Source organism: Mauremys mutica, chromosome 10 (genome assembly GCF_020497125.1).
Source record: "Mauremys mutica isolate MM-2020 ecotype Southern chromosome 10, ASM2049712v1, whole genome shotgun sequence".
NCBI classification, from domain to species: domain Eukaryota; kingdom Metazoa; phylum Chordata; order Testudines; family Geoemydidae; genus Mauremys; species Mauremys mutica.
In genome coordinates this window covers 32,086,485-32,104,914 of record NC_059081.1, presented here as the reverse complement: position 1 = coordinate 32,104,914, position 18,430 = coordinate 32,086,485, and the positions used below count along the sequence as shown (strand labels likewise).

Sequence of the window (18,430 nt, the reverse complement as noted above, 5' to 3'; positions counted from 1 at the left end):
GTTTTATTTTTAAAAAGACGACATTTAGGATTTGGATATAAATAATATTTCATATCATCATGCTTTCTTTTCTGCCCCCCCCTTTTTTTTCCCATCCTTTTGAACTGGCATCTTAGCTTGTTTCACTCCATGTTAACAAATGGTGTGTGTGTGTGTGTGTGTACAAAAATAATATTCCCACAAGAGAACAGCAGCCTTAATTTTTGCTTGTTATATATTTGCAGTATGATCCCAAGGGCCTAATCCTGGAAAGCACTGATCACCACCTGCAAGAGCCTACCATTCCCTTTGGTTGTAATGGGAGCAAGAAGACTCCTCAGTTTGCTATCAAACTAATGTTGGGTCTCTGTTGCAAAAGGCTTGGCATTTAAGCAGTATAAAAGCTCAGTGCCAGTTGAACTGCATGCTCACTGTCTCCCCTCGCACTCCCTTGTTGCACGTACACTAAGGCAAAAATCTTCTCCATAGCATTCAGCCTGAATAATTTGGCTGGGTGCTTGGAAACTGTCCGAGGTAAAGTGAGAGAGCAGTCCTCCTCTCAAGGTCAGAGTGGTAGCAGAGTTTCTGCATGTCACTTCTGTACTATAAGCATTCTTTCCCCTCCAGCGTGGTGGGGGGTGGGAAGAGCCATGTAGTATCTGATCCTCCTGCCCCACATCACATCTCTCTGTATAATACTGTACAGAGCTCCTTTATGGATCAATGGCTTGTGTATGGGGTGTGTGTAACCCATGTGTGATTATTTCAGTTACTTACCACCCTATACCTCTCACTCCCGCCAGCATAGTAGAACCATGCTAGTTCTGCTGCAAAATAGACTTCTGCACCTGTAAAGTAGATGGCAGGTTTTGTATCTCTGAGGTTTATGAACCTTTGTATGCTTGCATATAGAATTAAAGTATTTTAAATGTTTATTGATGTCAGACTGCTGGGCCTGATTCTGCTGTTTCTTACACTGATATTAATCATGAGTAACTCGTTGAAAATCATGCCACTTGACTATACAATGCTATGCCAATATAAAAATGATGCAAAGAGACTCAAGATCAGTTTTCTGCTTCTTCCCAGATGAGCTGTGTGTTATTTTGTTCCATGGGGAATTTTAGGATTATTTCCATCAATTTCTTTAATTGCTTATGCAGACAAACTTCACTAATTCTCCTTAAAATCAGGGACAGCCTCTGCACATTACAGAATTTTGCAGATGAGCAAGTATGTGAACAAATAGGATGATACAATCAAGGATGCAGGATCACAAAATGCTCTTTGTCAAATTATTTTGAAAAGTGTAACTGTTGCAGGGTGACTAGCCCTTTTAAGGGGAGACGGGCCCAGCCCCACCTGTGGCTTATCAGCTGAGGCTGTGGAGTTAGGGGTCAGGTGATGGCTTGAAGAGCACCTAGTCCTTATAAAGAGGTCAGTTGAACTGGAGAATGGCAGGAGTCCCTGGGTTAGGAGAAAGAACCCAGCCATAGGTCCCAGGAGGCTTGAGGAGTGAGAACTTCAGGGTGTAGAAAGACTACCATGGGAATTGCTGGGTCTGGGCTCTGGCTGAGCGGCGAGGGGTGGGGAAGCCTCAGGCAATTATAGCCCATGTTGGGCAAAGAAAATGCTTTATTTTGGTACTTTGCCTAAGTTCTTCTAACTAATAAATTGTGTCCTGAGGCAAGGCCCTAAAATATACTGGTGTGGTATGGATTTATGCTGGGCTGGAGAAGTAGCCCATTGGTGTACAGTCATTTAGTGCAGAGCATACATTCTGGTTCACTTAAACAGCGCAGCTGTAGAGAATCCAGACACTTGTTTAAATCTCTGCTGCAAAGGGAGGAGAGGCCCACCAGGTTTTAAGGCAAAAAGCTATGGGTTAGTGATTCTGTGAATGGAGAAATAATGTGCTTCTAGGGTAGCAGACATCTTAGTGTCTTGAGGACAGTGTCATAGTAGGTGCTTGAGTCAGTGATTCCTATCTCTGCTGAATCCAAGAGAGTTCTCTTCTGCTCATCCTTGTTTGTCTCATTTTGACAACCCTAAGTTTGATCGCCTTTAGTATGGAAGACACATACTCAGGATTTTTCCCTCAAGTTGCTTTGCTGTAGTGGCAGAGGTCAGAACTTGGCAATAACTGCTCTCCTTTATTTTTCTGGCAGGCAATTCCCTAGCATTCTCCTTGCTGAGGTCATCCCAACTAGGGGTTTCAGAAGAACATCTGACTGTCAATTTCTTCACCCTCTGATGTTCTGGCAATATAGTGTGGTATAAAAGACAGCCCCAGTCCTTTCTCACTAAGCTTTAATTTGCTTGCAGATCTCTCTTATTGACCCAGTAATCTGTGAATTTGTGGTTTCTTCCCTTCACTGTAATTGCGTTTCATATTATACTTTGAAAGGTATGGGTTATTTTAATCCCTGGAACAGCTTTTGAAAAAAATCACTGAATTCATAGAATTGTAGGATCAGAAGGGACCTTGAGAGGTCATCTAGACCAGTCCCCTGCACTCAAGGAAGGACTAAGTATTATCTAGACCATTCCTGACAGGGGTTTGGCTAACCTGCTCTTAAAAATCTCCAATGATGGAGATTCCACAACCTTTTCAGGCAATTTATTTCAGTGCTTAACCACCCTGCCAGGAAGTTTTTTCCAAATGTCTAACCTAAATTGCCCTTGCTGCAGTTTAAGCCCATTGCTTCTTGTCCTGTCCTCAAAGGTTAAAGAGAACAATTTTTCGCCCTCCTTCTTGTAACAACCTTTTATATACTTGAAAACTGTTATGATGTCCTGCCTCAATCTTCTCTTCTCCAGACTAAACAAATCTAATATTTTCAATCTTCCCTCATGGGTCATGTTTTCTAGACCTTTAATCATTTTTGTTGCTCTTCTCTGGACTTTCTCCAATTTATCCACATCTTGCCTGAAAGGAGGCACCCAGACACAGTACTTCAGTTGAGGCCTAATTAGTATGGAGCAGAGCAGAAGAATTACTTCTTATGTCTTCCTTATGACACTCCTGGAATGATGTTTGGCGTTTTTGCAACAGTTTTACACTGTTGCCTCATATTTAGCTTTTGATCCTAGACAGTCATTTCCCATTTTGTATGTGTGCAACTGATTGTTCCTTCCTAAGTGGAGTATTGCATCTGTCCATATTGAATTTCATCCTATTTATTTCAGACCATTTCTCCAGTTTGTCCAGGTCATTTTGAATTTTAATCCTATCCCCCAAAGCACTCGCAACCCCTCCCAGCTTGGTATCGTCCACCAACTTTATAAGTGATGAAGATACTGAACAGAACCGGACCCGGAACTGATCCCTGCGGTACCACACTCAATATGTCCTTCCAGCTTGACTTTCTGAGAACGGTTTTCCAACCAGTTGTGCACCCACCCTATGCTCCATCTAGTTTGTATTTCTCTAGTTTGTTTTATGAGAAGATCATGCAAGCCAGTATCAAAAGCCTTAACTAAAGTCAATATATACCACATCTGTCTCTTTCCCCCTCCAACTGCGGCATCCACAAGGCTTGTTACCTTGTCAAAGAAAACTATTAGGTTGCTTAAACATGGTTTGTTCTTGACAAATCCATGCTGACTGTTACTTAGCACCTTGTTATCTTTTAGGTGTTTGCAAATTGACTGCCTGATTAGTTGCTCCATTATCTTTCCAGCTACTGAAGTTAAGCTGACTGGTTTGTAATTCCCCAGGTTGTTCTTATTCTCTTTTTTTTTTATAGATTGGCACTATATTTGCCCTTTTCCAGTCCTCTGGAATCTCACCCGCCTTACATGACTTTGCAAAGATAATTGCCAATGGCTCAGTTATCTCCTGAGTCAGCGCCTTGCGTATTCTAGGATGCATTTAATAGGCCCTGGTGACGTGAAAACATCTAACTTGTCTAAGTAATTTTTAACTTCTCTCTTTTAGCTTCTGATCCTACCTCATTTTCACTGGCGTTCATTGTTAGATGTTTAATTGCTACTAAACTTTTTGAGATATTGTGGTCTGAGTCATTTGATCTGCAAGGTTCATTCCCTGGCCTTCCCACACAGCATTTCCCCTCTGTAGTGATCCTATGGGTGTGCAGGAAGAACTGCAGTCTGACCTAGATACAGCCTAAGGAGTTGGTTTCTGACACTGGATGCAGACATTACAGGGTTGTTGAAGAATTAGTTCCTCCTCACATGTCCACATAGTTTCTCTGGATTCTATCTATCTATCATAAAATACAATAAAATTGTGTTGTCCATTATGTTTCCCCACTTCTGAGTAGCTTTCATCCAAGCATGTTCAAAGTTTTCCAGTTTGACAATGCCCTCTTCAGAGTCTGACAACCACTTCAGTAGCAAAGATTCATACACTGTAATTCATCCTCATGTTCAGCTTTTGGTTTCTTTCAGATAGTCATTTAGTATCCTAAAGGGAGACGGTTCACACTGCTGATCCTTTCACAAGCAATGGAGTGGTCATCTGAGAATAAAATTAGGTTGAGAATGTAGTAGATCCAAAAGACTTCAGTAATGATTTGCTAAGATTACTTGACTAATGGGACCAGAGCTGCATAATGGTGATTTGAACTGAAACAGTATATATCTAGGTTACAGAAAACAAATTTCCAGTTAAGTAACTACCATTTCTTTTTGCTGCAAAACTGTAGAAAGCAAGCTCTGCCTCCTGCTTGTTTTAATCAGTATTCACAAGTTTGTGTTTCTTCAGCAGAGTAAAACTAAGGAAGTGGTACTGAATATGACCCTGATGCATCAACAACCCAGGTTGCATTTTTGATTTTGTGTTAGAACTAGTGATTGCTCTTGTGAATCTAAAATTGGGCAGCAGATGGATTGCATTTTTTCTAAAAGCACATTCCTCTGCCCCAGTCTCTCAGCACTTAAGACTACTGCAGACATCTTCGCAACAGAGCCACCCAATTATGATCAATAATATGAGAGTTGATGTTTCCGCTCAATAACATAAAGGCACTTAAATGCCCTGCTGCAGTATTTTGACCCCTGGGGTGAACTACTTGAGAGCCAACCTTTTCCCTGTTGAAACTGAGATATTTGCTATTCAGCACAGCTGTGATTTGAGACCAGGGAAGCAGTACCAAGTCAGAATCAAGTCTACGTGCCAGCTTATTAAGGTGACAAGAAATGGTGCCTGTGGAGGTTCAAGCAGTGATTTAGAATAACTTGTCCTTTTAATGCAGTTTCAGTAAGATTGACATTAAGTTATTAGACGTTAAAGAAAATAATCAGAGTGCTAATGGATACAACAGAAACCCCATAATGTTAGTCTGAAGTTAATTCACAGGCCCTTTAATCAGGAGTTAAGTACCATCATACCACGGCTAGTTTAAAGCAGAGCATATATTGTTCTGCATGTTTTACTAATAGATTTATGGCATTAATCTAGTTATATACTACAGTTCACATAAAGTTGAAAGGGATCAAAGATTATTTAAACAAGTAAGGATTCCCACCTGCCTACCAACAGAGCTGAAGTCACTTAGCTCCTCATGAGAGCTTGATTTAAGAACAAATGAGTACCTTTGCCTAAAAATGGTTTGAACACCACTGCACCAGATCTAAGGCCCATTAAGTCTGCTTTGTGTCATCTTAGTCACGCAAACTGGCAGTAGGTCTTTCTTTTGACTTGTGTGGCATGCTTTCAGAGGCCTTCCACTGACAACGTACCATAACCAGCCTTTAGATATACAAATCTAGGAATCGTCAGCTCACGCTTTCCAGCTGATCTTGACTGGTTAGAGCATGAAGGGAAAGGAGAGGGTTACATACGGTGGTGCATGTTCTTTAACTGCATTCTGTGTCTGTTCAGTTATTCCTGGTGAGCTTTTAGTCTGGGCTTTACGAAATGGACCATTTCCCTTTAACTCCATTTCCCAACTAGCTTTCAGATCACTTGGTTGCTAGAATTTATGACTGAATATACAAATGTTTCCTTGCCTTCAGATTAGGGCAGCGTGCATTGGTAAATCCACATGTGTAGGTCTACATAGTTATCATATGCTTGTCTGTAAACATATATTAGCATTCCACCTTGTTTAATTCTCAGCTTCCGCATTCCTTATGTAGATTTGGGATCGCGTGTGGACGGGAAACCAAGAGCTAAAAGAAGTTGTCAGACTGTAATAAAAACGCTCCAGGGTTGAGTTGCTTAAACCTGAGGAGTACTTCTTCATTTTGCCTCCAAATGAGTTTCGTTTTTCTATAGTTTATGCGGAACTCTATTTTCTTTCTCTCTTTTTATACTTCTGGTATGAGCCACATGAACGATGTTATAGTTGGTTTATTGTATTTGTTAATAAATGGCTTTCATTTTTGGTGGGGGGTATTTTGAAATGCAGCTTTTATTCAACATTTTAGTCCTAATTCACAAATACTTCCTGTGAATTCTGTAGTCTTAAAGTAAGAGAACAGGGTGAGACGGTTTGCTTTTTTTAAAATAAATACCACTTTGCTTTTACGCTTCTTTCCACAATGCACTGACACGCCTCTCTCCCACACACACACACACACACATTCCCCCCAAAACTGGGATTCTTTTCAGATCCTTTTTTTTACGTTAAAGTGTATTTTGTGCTTAGAACACTTATTCTGCATAGCTGTCTGAAACAGCAAGCCCCTTCCATCTACTGAAATGCCTTTAAACTAGTTAGGACACAGGCATATGTTGTGAATATTCTGTAGCAAAATATAGATTCTAATTTATGATTTTGTTATTGATAATGAAATAAGGAATTTTTGTACCTTTTTTGTAAAGGTAAGCAGGTAAGAATTCCAGGTCTTTTGAAAATCATTTTTCTATATCTGTGTTGTTTGAGTTTTCCAAAGAGTTTATTAAACTAGATATTGATTAGTCTGGAAGAAAGAATAGGGACTGGTTGATGTTAACTTGGTTTTTCTAATAATAATTACTGATGATATTTTGTGTGATAACAATATATATTCTTACATTTGATTAAATAGCATTTGTAGATTTGGTTTGACCATCTGTAAGTGCTGCTGAGTAGCTGTAAACATATTTTCATAAGATAACAGAAATGACCCTCACCAAGTGACTTTGTTTTGGAAGTTTACAATCTTTTGATTGTAGAACTACCTTATGTTAGTTGCCAACTGCATTGTGCCACACTGAAAATATAATGGTAGTATGTAGGTTTCTAAATAGATCTGTCTAATAATAATCCACATACAACTGCACATTTAATCTGCTTTAAAAATAGTGTTCCTAAATAGAACAAAATGCTGCCTAATCAACATAAAATGCATATTTGCGATATTAGAAGTAGCTTTTGATGTTTGTACTGACCTGAATTATTCAGCTTTGGATAATACTTGCATGCAATAAAATAACAAGAGTACTAGTTTTCAATATCGGCCAGCATTTGTGATTAGACTATTTATTGGCCAGTAAATGTAAATTCATGCCCCCCTCAGAATATTTAATAGATTCATAGAATAAATAGAAAAGCTCCTATCATATATAAACAAAAATATACTTTGAACTTTTTAGTAAACTCTGCTAAGCTGTCAATTTCGCATAATGTAAAAAGGAAAATGTTACTACCAAATATCTTATGGTAGAATGTAAGTTTGGCAGGATTAGAGTTTTATCTGTAAATGTTGATTTCACCATATACACACAAACTGACCATTGATGATGATTGACATTTATAGCAAAGTAGGGAAAATGCTGCTTGATAACTTACTAGAGTGTTGGTGTTTTGTTTTGTTTTTTTTGGGGGGGGGGCGGTTAGGACATTTATTGTGTGTATATATTTTTTGACATGTTATGTTGATAATGTGTTTTCATGGTTATAAAGCTTTAACATCTTGAATCTCAAAGTCTACTGTCATTAAATAATTATCTGACCCCTCAACCCCATAATTTCCTGCAACTGTGAACATCGAAATAGGTAAAAATAGAAAAAATGTTTATTTTTAAACATCTGTATTATAAAAAATATAATATCAAATTCTACCTAGTCATAACATATTTACTTCTGTTCTATTAAGATAAAAATGTTTTGATTGACACATACGTTAGTATTTGAAAAAATTTAAGTATGGCACAATTACTTAGACTACATATGTACTTCTGAAGTCAAAGATCAAATCACTTTGTATTTCTGCTCCATAAACTGTAAGGAAACCAGACTACTAAATTGGCAGAAAATAGGTTGGGTTCCTGGAGTGGAAGGGTCTGTTTTAAAAAAAAAAAAAAAAAAAAAAAAACCAGAAAATTATTTTTTTCTCAGTTTACAGTTTGCTGCTTAAACTCCAACTCTCCTTATGTTCCCTCAGCACATGGAAACTTATTTTTTTTTGGTAGGAAGTGGGAACTGGTATAAATAACGTATGACCTCAGGACCACCCTGTCAGTAGTTTCATGTTTATGAGAAATTAAAGAACGGTGTCCCTAGCCTCTGTTTGTCAGAGGGTGGAGATGAATGGCAGGAGAGAGATCACTTGATCATTGCCTGTTAGGTTCACTCCCTCTGGGTCACCTGGCATTGACCACTGTCGGTAGACAGGATACTGGGCTGGATGGACCTTTGGTCTGACCCAGTATGACTGTTCTTATGTTCTTATGACAGAGATCTTCGCATGTTTACTGAGTTACATACATATAAAATGACCTCTTTGGGAGAGGTGAAGTTAAAGGGGGAGAGTTGCTGGTTGATGGTTTTTTTTTCCACTTTTCCAGTTTCTTTGGTCTTAATTTCTATCTGTTCATACTGGTAGTATGGCAAGTCAAGCAAGCATTATGTAACGTGATTATGAATAGGTGCATACCAAACTAAGTTTAGTAATTTCACTGCTGTGTTAATGTTGAGCATCCTGGCTGTGTGGCTTTCTGTGTACAGTTAGATTTGGGATGTAATTTTCAGAAGTGCTCAGTTTTGACCTACCTCTGATCTCCTTTGAAATCAGTGGGTGATTACCTTGACTTCAGTGGGAATAGAATTGGTCACATGGTAAAACTCCTTTTGGAGTGGGAGCAGAGTTAGACCTATGCTGAGCACCTTTGAAAATCCTGCCCTAAATGACAGGTGACTGAATAGTGGGGCCATAATTCCATGGCGTGTTTTTGGTGATGCCATCGCTGAAAAGACTAGGTTGTAGTAACGTGTGAAATCACCAGAGCCCAAAGAAAGAATTACAGATCCATCATTCAAAATTTGCTTTATTGTTTTAAAAAAATAATAAAATCCATAGATTTCATTACTGGATTAAAACCTCATACAAACCCTGCTTTTCCTGCTCCCCCTAGGACTGACCCTGCTGCCAAGCCCTTCCTTTGCTGCTGTTTTGCTCCCACAGATGGCTTCTGTTGATTCTTTCCGCCCCGAGGGTCATCTTTAATTGCTGCCAGAGAGGGATACTGGCAGTTTCCTCTCTAATTCTGATGGCTGTTTTGGGGTGAGGGAATGACAAGCTATTGGCTAAATCATTTCATGACTGCATGGATGAGTGTGGTGTAATATCAGTACATTGAATCATTGGGTTTTTTCCATGGATAATATTTTTAACATATTAAACTAGGTTTTGACATGGTTTGTGTTGCTGCATTTCATTATTTAACTTGACAACGGAAGCATTTCTGCAGTAGAAACATTGGAACTACCTCTCTAAAGTTACAACAGAACACAAAGCCACAATCTGAGTAGTGAGAGTAATCAATTTTAAATGTTGGCTTAAAATATGACAAGAATAATTTTTCTAATGCACTAACCTAAATTTCCACCTGATTTACCAAAAACTAGCACACTAAATTCTGATTAAAGGTTATTCAAAGATCCAGTTTTCTCTTGCAAAAATTGTTATTGGAAGCTAACAGAATATATTGATTCCTACTCTTCCAGTCAGATTGTGAGGAATGGACAAAAATTATCCACTTTTCCATAACGTGAGAGGAAGCAAACTTTTTCTGATTCTAAATGCACTTCTTCCCCCTACACCTCCAGTCTCCCTCTGCTAAACCAGAATAGAGCAGTTCTTGGGGGAGGGAGGGGGAGTCAATCATTCTTCATTAGACTTTCCAGAATTTGGACATCTCTTGTGTGTTAGAGGCAGACTTGTATAGTGGTCTAGCTCTTTATACACTAATAACAAAATACCTATTCTTAAAGTACATAGTGAACTTTTTATCTATTGTATTCAACATTGACCAAATATTTGGAAGCTGTTTCCCAGTTCTCTATTGATAAGTTTTATATAATTTTATCCTGCAGTATGTCTGCTCTTCTACAGATTACACCTCAAAAAATTAACTTCAGTGATTAGATCCAAAGAGATTACTAAACTGCAAGGGTTAATAGAAAAGCTGTTTCTGCTTTTCATAGACACATAGAAATGTAGGGTTGGAAGGGAACTCAGGCGGTCATCTAATCCATCCTTCTTGCACTGAGGCAGGACTTAGACCAGGCGTCCCCAACGCGGTGCCCACGTACTGGCCGGCAGACGAGCATTTCGGCGGCGACGCCTCTGGATGACACTGCTTGCCGCCGACAAACAGCGTCATTCAGAGGCGTCGCTGCTGAAATTTCGGCGGATGCTTGTCCGCCACCACAGTCCTCCGTGGCTCGTCGTCCGGCACCCGCCAGACGAGAAAGGTTGGGGACCACTGGCTTAGACCATTTCTGAGGCAGAAATACTTAGACCGTTCTTGACAGGTATTTGTCTAACTTGTTCTTAAAAACCTCCACTGACTGAGATTCCTTTTTGCTCCTCCTACAGCAGTTCCTAAAGTATCATATACACAACCAAAACTTCCAATTATTTGTTTTGAACCTGAAGAGCTGCTCACCTGTTTGCACCAAATTATTATTGGTAATTGCTAACATCAGGGGTCGGCAACTTTTCAGAAGTGGTGTGCCGAGTCTTCATTTTATTCACTCTGATTTAAGGTTTCGTGTGCCAGTAATACATTTTAACGTTTTTAGAAGGTCTCTTTCTATAAGTCTGTAACAGAGGTAGGCAACCTATGGCACGAGTGCCGAAGGCGGCACGCAAGCTGATTTTCAGTGGCACTCACGCTGCCCGGGTCCTCGCCACCGGTCTGGGGGGCTCTGCATTTTAATTTAATTTTAAATGAAGCTTCTTAAACATTTTTAAAAACCTTATTTACTTTATATACAACAATAGTTTAGTTCTATATTATAGACTTATAGAAAGAGACCCCTGAAGTAGCACATCTCTTGCCAAACCTACAACACATCTCAAAGTGGGAACTCAAACAGGTATTAAAGAAGATCTCGGGGACTCCTTTGTTCTCTGTGGTGTCATCAAAAAGTGAAGAATTTAATATGAACATTTCCAGCTCTTCATGCAGTGAGATGATGCATCTATAGAACATTGCTTCTAGATCTCTTATACTGATTACAGATAAGTGGGATGGGTTAATCGTCTTTGCGTTCTGGTGAGCGAGTCTTATTAGTTTTATGATGTCCGAGAAGCAACTGACTTGTCATTCTAAAGAGATTTGTTTTTCAGGGCATTGCTTGCCTCCCAGTAACAAAAGGCAACATACAATAACAAGTTGTACCCAACAATATATCCTCTCCATCCTTACTTGACTGCTGGAAGGAAGGAAAACCTAGAGATGGTAAATGTATGGCTGTATCCTACAGTCATGGTCCCCAAACCCACTACTATGCCAAATGGAAATGATTCTTTATCAGAATTTTTATAAGAGGATGCTTATGCATCATTACATAACAGGAATGGAGCAGGTTACAAAGATTGGCATCTGTTCATTTTGGTGACGACCACTTGCTGACCTTCCTACCTAGAAGCAAACCAAAGGTTTTACAACTAGAGAAATAAGTGACTGGAAAATATAATATAAAATATAGTATATATAAAAATAGGGAAGAAAAGGGTTTCTGAAGACAGCACAGTAATTGGAGAATTCTGCTTGTCTGTACTTGGGAACGGGGCAAAAATGTAGGGTGAGTTTTGCTGTGTGCGCTCAGCTTCTCTAGGGAGCAACAGAGAGGAGCCTCTGTCTGGGAGCCATTTGATTTTTCTCTTCAACCTCAGCTTAAGGCCTGCTCTAAACTGAACCAGCTGGCTGTTTCATCCAAGGGGCCATATGCCAACCTGAGATTGCGGGAGTTACTTGCGCTTCAGCTAAACTCCCTACATGCCCTTTCCCAACATGCTCCTGCCTTGGCAATTTCCTGCACTGCGGGTGTGAGCAGGGGAGATGCAGGAGCCAGCTCTGCTGACTCTGTGCTTGCTGGAAACTCCCTCATGCTGCTGTCATCCCCAGTAGTTGCTTGTAGGCAGTCTCCATTCTCTTTGTACCTCCTGGGCAGTGCAAAGAGAGCAGAGCAGGGATGAGAATCTCTCTGAGATTTCTCGCTTCACACTTAGTTTTACTTGAATGTAGCTGGTCTGTCTGGCATTTCATCTCAGTGTGTGATAAGGTTTGTGACATAGAACTTGCTTACTATATTTCATGTGAAATATTTTAAGCCACGTTGCTCCAAAATAGGATGTTTTGTTTTTTATATATATATTATGTATGTATATATGTGGATGTGTGTGTGTGTGTGTGTGTGTATATATACATAAAGTATTTTGTCTCTTGGAAACTGCAAAGTACTGATTTACACCCGCCCTTACCCCCCTTCCCCCCCCCCCCCGGAAAAATTGCACGCACTGTTGTGCTATCCATGTTCACTTGGGGAGGTACTTAAATGTAGTCTTTCCTCCCCCTTTTTAAATAGAAAGGGATCTAGCAACACGTAGAATGTGTGTAAGTTGCATAGAGAGCACATAAGGTACACAATAAGGCCTTGTCTACATGGCAAACCTTTTTGTTTTGTTCTTAGGACTAACTTTTTTTTTCCAGATAAACTGTCTTGCGTCCACACACAAGTTATTTTTTTGAATTATCTGGCATCTTATTTTGCATAATTGCACTTCCAAAGTGGATTAATTAACTCTAGGCTGGAATGAGGGTGGGTTATGTTTGTTGTTTGAATAGGGTATATGTGGATGTGTGCAATAGCTGTAGCATTTTGGATTAACTATTCTGCTTCTGGCGGTCCTCCCACTGTTATCCTACACTGCATGGTTTCTTGCCTGGATTGGCTTGTCTGTTTATTCATCAGGGTCACTTTTACTGCATGTCATCTCCCCAATTAAATGCTAGCACTCAGCCAAGAGCTCCCCTTTGTGATTCCAATTCGTGGCGAGTTCACACACGTGGAGCCACATACCATTTATATCAGCCATGCCCTGTGTGTCTGCGTGATCCTGTATGGAGATCCTGGACTTCCTTGCCCTATAGACAGAGGCGCATATTCAGGCCCATCTGAACAGCTGTCACTGGAATGCCAGGATCTACTAATGTCTGTCAGAGCAAATGTAGGAAAAGGGGTATTCCCAGGATATGGAACAGTGCTGCCACAAAGCGAAGGGGCTCTGCCAGGGCCACAGTAACACAAGGGAGAGCAACAGGACCTCCAGTAAGCCTCAAGCTACCTGCCCATTCTGTGAGGAACCGACTCAGATTTTGGCAAGGGAAGCCATCATCAGAAGCCTATCCCAGGGTTTGTGCAATCTGGGGAGGAGGGCTACAGAAGGCACCCAAGCAATCTTCAAAGGCACCGACCAGGAGGAGACTCTCCTGAACAGCCAAGATCCCTTCAGGATGCCAAATTCAAGCCAGAGACTCAGGTGCCAGAGATGCCCTCCAAAACCCTGGCTGAGAGCCAGCCTGAAATTACTGCATAGGGGAGACTACTAGTAAGTATTATGTGCTGAATTACAATGCAACAGTAAAGGGGGATTTAAACAATTTTGTTTCATGTACTAGCTGACAGCTACCATTTTGAATAGAGCCTCTCACCACATGCGCAGCTACCCGTCTCCCTCTCATACCCTCCCCTCCCCCACCCCCCAAAAAAACCAGCCTTGCTCAAAGTGGCATCTTTAGCATAGACTTTAAGCGCTAAAACATTTAGTTCTGTGAAGTATCATGTCCCAAAACCAATGGCCAAAAACATGCCACCCCCTTGCACCATGTAATTCATCCTTCCTTCTGGTTGACTGCCATGCCCCTGCTCAAGATGATGGCCCGCAGGGGTTAAAAATAAAATACATTGCGGTTACAATAAACACGCCAGCATTGCAAATACAGAAACGGAAAAAGCAATAGAAAAAGAATTTGGGCTCACAACTTAATCACTGCCTTCAGCTTTTAGCTGCCTTTACATTCTATGAAGTAAACTGCTAAAACTAGGCTACTGACACATTTCAAAATGCATAGGAATTGTACAGCATTCATGACTATTTTTAATGAGACTCTCAGAATTAACCCTGTAGGTTCAAACCAATTATTGCTGAAGTCTATTTTGTAGTGCTCTTTGTACTGATATGTAGGAGTTACGAAAGAGAATTTAAAGCAAAGGCGATGCTCTATTTTTACATGGATGTTGCAAGGCACTTGCAGCTTTCTCAGGGCAGCCAAGGGAGATGGTGTATCCCTTTCACTTCTGTTCAAACTGGAAGCAAATACTGGCATTGCACATCTTCCCAGTTTGCTTATTTCCTCGGTGAACAAGACTCTTCTCTGCCTCTTGGGGACATGCCTCAAGAAAACATCCTCCAGCATAAGGGCAGCCCGTGGAGATGCACATGCAGTTACTAACCTATCCCTTCTTCACCCACCCACAGCTCACCACCAATACCCAAGCCCGCATTGTACATGAGCCCTATAGAAAAGGGAAATGAGGCAGGAAAACCACTTACCATCTCCCCAGCCTGGGAAGAGATGATGACAGTAGGATTCCAAATGGGGGAGGGGGGGGGACAAATAACTTTTGATCACTGTTGGTGTGGAGACCACTATTGGGCCAACAGCATCTTGTATGTTCCTATAGCACCTGAAGTGCCCCAGCCCTTGTGAACAGGAGGCTTATTAGCTGCTGAGCACCTGAAAAACCTTTCAAGTGAAGCAAAAGAAGACAAGGCAGGAGATGTTTGCTGACTTTGTCAGTGCATCTTGGCAGAGGGCCCAGAGGCTTTCAAGGGAGTACTGAGACACAGAAAGGGACGTGCAAGAAAGGCTGCTGGCAATGATTCACGAGCAAGCAGCTCTTCTAGAGCATATTGTGGTTCTGGTTGTGAACAATGCCCCCCCACACACACTTAGCTATATCCTGCACCATGTGGGGAACACAGGACACTGTCAGCTGACTTTCAGCCCTCCAGATTACAGGGGATCCCATTCTTAGTCACCAGATCTGATCCCTTCCCACACCATTCCATCCCCAGAAAAAGGAGAGCAGTTTGGAGCCCTCCTTCCCTGCCAACACACCTATGTGAGCTCATCAGTCAAGCTATGGAAGCACGTCAATACTTTATGCATGCTCTGCCACGGTTCCACTGGTTTTAAGTTTGTAATGTTATGTTGAATCAATACAAGTTTTTATTATGAAAAACTAGGCTGAGAAGTTTCATTGGAATTCCCCCAATACATCAATTCCTAATAAAATGTTAAATGATAAAAGATGAAAACATCACATCACCTGTGTGTGAACACGTTTTACAAAGTGATCACTCTGTATCTAACCTCTCAGTGACTCAGCAAGAGCACCCACACTCAGCTTCCAGCTCCCCAGCCATTGCCTTTCTTCATGGGGACCCACATCTCTCTCCCTTCTGACCAGGGTATTCCCTGGCTGCACAGCTCCTGGCCTTCACTTTGTATTTCCCAGCAGACAGCTTGCCAAGGATACCTGCCTGTTTTCTCTTCAGAGACTGATAATAGTGATTGTTAAGAGCTGTAAGTTACCAAACAGAACTTCCTATGCAAGCCTACTTTATTCTTGAGGTAAAAAGCATTGTAGAAAAAACGTATTCAAAATAATAGAAGAACCTACACGTATGCCAATAAGCTGATCAGAATTAATCTCAACCCTAACAGTGAACAGTGTTTTCTCCATGCTACCTGTCAGTAGCTCAAAAATGGCATGGCCTGCAGAAAAGAGATGATTTATAGGATGCCAGGAGGGGAATGATGAGAGTTTCATTTGACATCAAATCCCAGAATTCCAGTAGATTCCAGTAGGCATCCCACAATGGAGCAAAAAACAGGGACAACAGTGCTTTGTGACTATTTCAAAAAAAATGCAGAGCTGTGTGGATGCAGTGATTCCCAAGAGAAGTGGCTTAAGCTAGAATCAACAAAGTGTGTGGATGTAGTTTTTTGCTATACTATTTCAAAAAAGCATATTCTAAAACAAGGTCTTGTGTAAAGAAGGCTTAATAACATTAAGCAAGTGAGGCCGAATCAGTTAGAAGGAGAAGATAACACAGATGATCAGTCCTGGTAGGGAGAGAGAACAATTCATCTGGGGAAAAAATATTATGCACCAATTTATGATCATCATCTTAGCAGTCATTCAGTATTTTGAGATTCCCAGTATTTTTAAAGCACTGTTTTTCATAAAGTGTGATTCTACTCTGAAAATGGTTCTACTCTGTAAAAATGTCAGAGTGGGTTTACTATCTGTCATCTATCTGGTAAGTTTCACATTCAGTTCACAAATAAAAGGATGGTGGGGATTTCCAACTGTGAGCCATGAAAACTAAGTTTGGGATCTGAGAATCAAACTGGGTTATTTCCTCCTTGTACCTCTCTTAAAACACAAGTGATCTCCCCAATATTAATTCCCTAGAGAAACAAGGATCAAAAAAGCATCATAAAAGTTTTCATGAGTCCCTCTGTGCCACACACAAAACCCTAATAACTGTGAGATGTACAGTCTGACAAAAAGTTTCTATATGTGCTACTCTGATGTAGAAGGGCAGTGTCTCCTTTCTCATGTACTTACCAGAACCTCTCAGCTTCCTTCAGTCACTTGTGTATTTAGGAAACAACTCCTGTGATTTACATTACTATATGTACATACCCAGCTAAATAAAGGACCAGAATGTTTCCGTGAGTGCAGGAAAGCCTACAACCTCATAATCTAGCTTGGAGATGGGGAATTAAAAAGGGAAAGTGCCACCTCTGCTGTATGACTATCACAGAAATACTGTGATGGCTCAAGAGTTCTGACTCCGTGGCTTGACAGGTGGCAAGGTCTCCAGCAACTAGCCCAGCTTCATGCTATTGAAACCCCTTTATGGGTTTCCAGGGCAGCTGGTTATTTGTAGGAGCTATGCTGTCTAGGATGCAAGGAGGCAGGGTACACATAGTACTAGTGAAGGCACTGGGCCTCTGTGCAAATAGCACTGGCCTCTGTTAGATCCCAGGGCTTTGACCACCTGGCTTCTTGACTCGTAAGTACATTCCTGCCTCTTTCAGAAACATTTCAGTGAAACTTCATGAATACAAGTGCAGTTGCCCTGAATTGTGACAACTTGCTATTGCTACAACTTTTTACATAATATGCTAAGTATTCAAAGATCTGCACACATTCCTATATTATACCAGGAAATGAAATAACTTTTAGACTATGTGGCTGCTGTGGTCTAACATGTTGCCTTATCACCATCCCTAGTGGTATCTGACTGCTTACTGAGCTCCATAAGAACCCAGCAATTCAAAGTTGCCTCCCCCTCTTTATTGTGGTTATGTATCAGCTGACGAGCTGCCTATGCTGCACTCTCTGCTGCATTCCATAATATGTTGGCTTATGCATATTTGTGATGAGTTTTAGCATTTTCCAACTTGTGTAATTCAGTAAGCATTTTCAGTTCTTGTACATTGAAAACACAGTATCCTGTTAGGTATTAAAGTAATACAGTATATTATTTTTCTGTGTAAAGAACTAGCTGTGTTCCATATTTCTCCTTCTCATGTACTGCTTGTGTTTGGATTAAATGTAGTTTGAACGCAAATAGAGGAAGTTGTGGTCTAGTGGGAGTCAAGAGACCCACGTTCTGTTCCTAATTCTGCCACTAACTCTCTCAATGACTTCTGGTCCTGAGCTTGTGAAGTGCTGAATGCCAGCAGCAAAGTGGAGTTGAGTACTTTAGTACTAGAGCTGAACTGGCAAACAAAATCTCCATACTATGACAAATTTAATTTTGGGGGGGGGGGAAATATTTACATCCCAAATCTGGGCAAACCACCCTCCCCTCCACTACCACTAGAAATTCTTCATGGAATTGAAATCCCACAGTATTTTGTTTCAGAAGCGCAGAACATCCCCACAACGGGACAATTTGATGTTTCCGAAACAAACAAAATAAATGCCCTCGGATTCCTGGCTGCCCGCCTGGCAGGTTGCAGTGGAAACAAAATGCCTGGGAAGCTTAGACTGGCTGCCAGGGAGTGGGAAAGCCATGGAACTGTAAATGATTTTCAGATGAAAAATCAAAAATTTTTGGTGGAAAATTTTGATTCTGGAAAATTCCTGACCAGTTCTACTCAGCACTTTGCAGGTTTGAG

The 18,430-nt window shown here is 40.8% G+C and overlaps 1 protein-coding gene across 3 annotated transcripts in view; it reads left to right on the top strand.

The window, feature by feature from the left end:
• RBMS1 (RNA binding motif single stranded interacting protein 1) overlaps positions 1–18,430 on the top strand; it is a 198,684-nt gene that overhangs the window by 120,106 nt on the left and 60,148 nt on the right. The gene's annotated exons all lie outside the window — the stretch shown is intronic.